The sequence below is a fragment of the Nannospalax galili genome, unplaced genomic scaffold (assembly GCF_000622305.1).
Source record: "Nannospalax galili isolate Female #2095 unplaced genomic scaffold, S.galili_v1.0 scaffold591, whole genome shotgun sequence".
In the NCBI taxonomy this organism is placed as follows: domain Eukaryota; kingdom Metazoa; phylum Chordata; class Mammalia; order Rodentia; family Spalacidae; genus Nannospalax; species Nannospalax galili.
In genome coordinates this window covers 5269103-5274814 of record NW_008330926.1, presented here as the reverse complement: position 1 = coordinate 5274814, position 5712 = coordinate 5269103, and the positions used below count along the sequence as shown (strand labels likewise).

The 5712-nt window shown below is 44.4% G+C and overlaps 1 pseudogene; it reads right to left on the bottom strand.

The window, feature by feature from the left end:
- Positions 1–2732: 2732 nt before the first annotated feature.
- Positions 2733–3604, bottom strand: LOC115067705 (annotated as a pseudogene).
- Positions 3605–5712: the final 2108 nt, after the last annotated feature.

Here is a 5712-nt window from a genome sequence, read left to right as displayed (position 1 = left end):
ATGTACAATATGCCTGAGCTTGTCTGGGCTTGTCTAAAGAAGCTAGCCAAAATGGAGTCAGAGCATTCTGGCTCTTCATTGCTGACTGTTGACAGAGTCAGTCTTGTTCAGACCCAATGCAGGCCACAGCTGTTGGGAGTTCATGGTTGCAATGGCTATGTCATGCCTAGAAGTTGGTATTTTGCAGCCCTTTTCTCTATCTTCTGGTTTTTTAATTCTTTTTATTCTATCTTCCATGATGCTCCTTGAGTCTTAAAGGAGATGGTATGTCCTGGTTATGTCTGAGCTATCAACTGGCATTTCTTTTCAGCACCTTGACCAGTCATGAATCTATGTATTCTCTATTGCTCAGTGCAAAGAAAGGATTCTCTGATTAAGGTTAACAGTAGCATTTGTCTATGAGTATAAACATAAATGTTTAGAAGACAGTTTGATGTTACATCAATTTAGCTAATTGACATTAGTGAGTTCCCTCCCTAGGAACTATAACTTCCCCCAGCCTCTTGCTTTTGACCAGGTTTACCAGGCATGGATTCCCTCCAGTGGAGTGGGCCTCAAGTCCAATCAGAGTTATTGTTACTCCCATAATAGTCATGCGACTGTTTCACAAGTAATGCATCTTGTCTGTAAAGTTGCTATTGTAATTTGCAGGGTTCACAATTGAGTAACTCAAGACCATTGATACATTTCCATACACAGCAGCCTATATAACATCTTTCCAGCACTGTGAAAGCTAGCCAGAGGAAGTAAGTTTTCAGATCAGCTCCAGGTTGATTTCTTTATATCTTCCAACCAAAATATTTGGAGTCCTCAGCAGTAGGGTCTTATCATCCAGAACTGGTAAGCAGCCAAGACCAAAGACAAGAGTTTATATTGTTTGGGGATTCTGAGGCCTCCCTGAAAAATGACTCATAAGAAGGTACTCTATTCCTGGGACTATAGTTTTGTTTGGTAACCCCCTGCTTCTAAGAGCAATGTTAAATCACCCATGAGGTTCATCCCCCTTCAAACTCTTTTTTTTAACAATATTTTCATGGGATTACAAGACAGCAGGCTTCCATATGGCTTTTTCACCTGCTCCTCATCTTGGTTAACCATCACCCAACCCTCCCCTCCATTGCACTACTCACCTCTCTGCTTAAGTCTTTCTGCCCCGCACATTATCCCTTTCTACTTTCATTTTACCTATGCTGAACTACCCCCAGTCTCTGCTATTTTCTTAATCCTTAACCTTCCCCCAGCTCTGGGATTTCTACTTTTTATTGACCCAAAGATAGAGACTGAGAGCAGGGGCATCTGCATTGTGTCCCAAGCTGCCTGTTTCCTCCAAGGGGTGGGGCCTACTGTGGAGAATTGACTGTGGAGAGTTAGCTGTGGAAGGAGGGGCTTGTGGCCTGCCATCTTGAACCAACCTTGAATGCAAAATGGGCTCAGGAACTAGATCAGAATGGCCTGGCACTTATGGACTTGAGGCTGCTGGCCCCTGATGCATGGGTGAAAGCTAGCTGTGACTATGGGTGGGCCATGGGAGCGATCTGCAATGGCGGGCTTGAGATATGGAGTGGCACAGAGCTAGGCACTGGGTGTTCATTTCTTTGTAAGTCACTCCCGTTATCCTCCATTGATAATAATAAATTTACATAAATATGTGTTGTCTGGTTTGCCTGATAGCGCAAGAGACCCAGAGAGAACTTGGGCGACATGCATGTTCTTTGGTCTCCTGGCTGAGGGCAATTTGGGCACAAGCAGGCTATAACCTCCAGCTAAGTAATACCATGAAGAATGTGGGGTCATTTAGTGGCTCTTGTAGATCCTGGATGTTGAGGGCTCCCCTTCCCCCAGCTCTTACATCCTAATTTCTTGCTGTTTCTGTGACCACTCATTTCAACATGTTTGGCTCAGCAAGATTTATTAGGGTGATTACGGGTTTGGAGCCTCCATGTAGCGGCCCTCTCACCCTTTACTCCCATACCCAAACCTGGAGGCTGTGTACAAACGCTAATGTTGGTAGTCATTAAAATACAAGTGCTAAAGTGGGTGAATATTTGGGAAGAGTGGGTTTGGGGATTAAGGGACAAATGGGGAATAGTGGGCAGGGATCCCCCAGTGTCAGTAATGCCAAATCCAAAAAAAGGAAAAAGAAAGAAAAAAATTTACAATAAATAAACTCCCCAGCTTCTTACTTTGCCCCATCCTACCACTTCCCCTGGATATTATTGAAGGAAGAGAGGGAAGAAGTTAAAAGTGATTTTTTTTATTCACTCCTACTGAGTCATCAGCAGAACTCCCCAAACTAAACCAAGCCCCTCAGCTTGCTGGTGGTGCCAAGGAGATTTGGGATAGGGCTTTTATTTCATGCCACTCTAGTCTCTCTCTGGGCTTTGCTTTGCCTGGTCTCTCATCTCTTCTGCCTCTCTATTCCTTTGCCTTCTCAGTGTTACTCTTGTGTTGCTCTGTCTCTGTCCTTCCATCTTCTTCCTCTGTCTCTACATCTGTCTTCTTGCCAAACCATCTTCCCTGCAAGTCTTGGATGCTGTCCACCCTGCCTGGTTTCCTCTGCCCCAAACCCTCACCTCTCCATCCCTATTTGCCTCCCTCTGTTGTATTGCACACTGCTTGGTCACGGAACATGGTGTGTTGTTCACAGGAAGAGGTAGAGGGCATTCTAAGGTTTGGGGGATGGGACCAGGGCTGGAGTTCTTGGGGCCTGTGAGGGAGGCATCCAGCAGGGCTCAGCACAGCCTCTTAATTGGCCTGATGCACCAAGTAGGTGAGCAGATACTTTTACACGAACATGTACTGGACTGACACTGATCCAGAGCTTTGTAGCACTTAGGTGTGATTATTGGATCCCAGCCAAAAGCCTCAGAGTCCACTGAGAAAGAGTATCAGCAGCGGGACTCTGGAGTGCACATATGGCAGTCCACCCCTAGATTTCTCTAGGACCTAGAGCTACATGAAAGGATGCAGACCTCAGCTCCTGGCCCGAGAGAGGTGACACATCTCTGCCATGAGCATCAAAGGCCTTGATCTCCATGCCCCAGTTGCTCTGTGGCTTGCAAAACCAGCTGTGTAGCACATGCTTAAAGTTGGTTTCCCACCAGTGGCCTGAATGTGAGTGTAGCTCCATCTTGAATTGTGAATGTGCTGCCAGACTCCAACCCATCCTACTGGGGTCCCTTCCCCAGCTAGGAGTTTCAGTCGGAAAATCTGCAGGTAGGCTGTGGCTTGGCAGGGCATAGGTTCAGTACCTTTGTGAACTGAAAAAGGGAAAGGACTACAGAGAGGGCTGCCACGTTGGCACTGCAGGATCCATCTCCTAGGCCATATTAATGACCAGTTTAGTGCTGGCTTGGTGCTCCTCCTCTTCTGAGAAGTCTTAGGGCCGCAGAGCATTGTCTTGGGAATCATGCAGGTTCATGTTCTGCTGCAAATACGGCACTTTAAGCAGCAGCTGCTTTGCCACCTTACAGCTGATGTTGGGCACTTCCTTGAGCCACAGTTTGCTCAGGATCTGAGACTTGATCCCACCCCCACCCCACTCCCACCCCGGAGGCAAGAGCAAGGAGCAGGAAGCCCCGTAAGGGCATGTTACAAGTACCATGCGGGAGGAGAGGGAGGAGCCCTGGAGGGTGGTGAGGGGGGATAGGGAAGAAGGAGGGAAGGAGGAGGGGGTTCAGACTGCTGCAGGGCAGAGGGGGTTAGGTGGGGGCCACGAGCAGGGGGCCTAGCTGGCAGATGGACTCAATATATTTTTAAATGTCTTCATTGACTCATTAGTTCCTCAAGAGAATGTTTAACATATTTTTGTGAATTTTTTAAAAATTCTTCCTTCTCCTGATTCTAGTTTCATACTAACACAGTCAGAAAATTTTTTTTAAAAATACTTGATAAGGTTTCAGTATATGTTTCTTAAGACTTGTTTTGGTGTTCAGTATTTGACCCGTCCTAGAGAATGTGCTATCTGCATTTGAGAATGTTTACTAGCTGTTGAACTATAAATTCTCTATATATCTATTAGGTCTATTCATTCTAAAGTGAAGTCCAATGTTTCTTGCCAATTTTTAATTGAGAGCTATCCATTATTAAAAGTGAAATGTTGAAGCTTCGTTTATTATGTCATAGGCTGTCTCCCTTCAGTTCTACTATTTGTTGTATATATTTATCTGCTCCAATGTTAGATGCAGAAATACTTAACAACTGCTATATCCTCTTGGGTAATCAACCTCTTTAGCACTGTGCTGGATAGCTGTAGTGCCAATTTGACATACCTGGGTTGAGGGAGCCTCAGTTAGGGAATTGCCTCCATAGGACTGGCCTGTGGCGATGTTGTTGAGTGATGTGGGATGGCCCAGTCCACTGTGGGTGGTAATACCCCTGGGCAGGTGGGCCTATGTTGAATAAGAAAGCAAGCTTAGTATGAGCGAGGGGAGCAAGCCAGTAATCAGCATTCCTCCATGGCCTGCGTTCCAGCTCTTGCCTCCGAGTACCTGCCCTGAGTTCCTACCTTGGGGTCCCTGATGAACTGTAACCCAGGAGATGTAAGACAAGCTGTTCCCTCCCCAAGTTGGTAGTGGTCAGAGTGTTTTGTCACAGCAATGGAGAAACAAACTAGGACAAGGACTATATAATGACCTTCTTTGTCTTTCTGTACAACTTCCAATTTAAAATTTGTTTCATTTTTATAGTGTAGAATTATTATGCCAACATTATAATTACCTGAACAAATAGCCTAACTCTTAAGTTTAGTTTTTAAATGTGGGCTAGATCTTGGAGGACATTCATTACCTTAGAAACCTCCTGGAACTGTCTGTCTCCAGGAACTGTACTGATGGGACTGTCTTTCAATTCTGGATCTGTGTTCTTGAGCCCAGCCCCACCCCTGATTTTATTCAAAATAGTTTCTCCAGCTTCAATTGCAGAAGTACAAATTTGGCTCCACCCTAATCTTAATGGACCATCCTGCCTTTTCATCTCTAGTTCTGGAATATCTCATTCACCCAAGGTCATGGGTCCTTCCCAGTCTCCACTGGGTGCAATGAAGATGGGTGTGCTTGCTTTCAGTGCTTTCATATGTTAATTCTCAAGTATGTTTTGGGGTAGAGTACCAAACTGAGGTTGCTGGGAAACAAGATCAGGTGCCCAGATCACAAAACACAAGAGCACATGGTTTTACCAGAGTTAGTTAAAAGCCACTAATCCAGATTATTCGTTTATAAGTCATTCCTACGTTGTTGAAATTACTTGAAAGTAATTTCAAATGAAGTGAGTCTCTTCAAGGCTCAATAATTGAGTCTTTGGTTTTTCTTTGTTTTCGGGTTTTTGTTTTGTTTTGTTTTGGGGGGAGGATTAATTTATTGAGCAATTCTTTTTCTTTTGACTCAAAAATCTATTTCATTTATACTGTAAGTGATTTTGATAGATAAGAACTAATTTATCTGATTGTGTTATAGATTCCCCCACTTCTTTCTTCCTCTTTAATCTCCCTATAAGATTTTCTTTTCTCTAATAGTATGCTTTCATTGATTACTTGGGGAGCAGAGTTGAGATAGGGTCTCACTAGGTGATCCAGGCTGGCCTTGAACTCACTACATACCCTCAGGTGACCTCAAACTCATGATCTTCCAACTTCAGTCTCTTGAGTTCCTGGATTATATGACATGTACCACCACACCCACTTAGATTCCTTATTTTTTATTTATCTTCATGTTT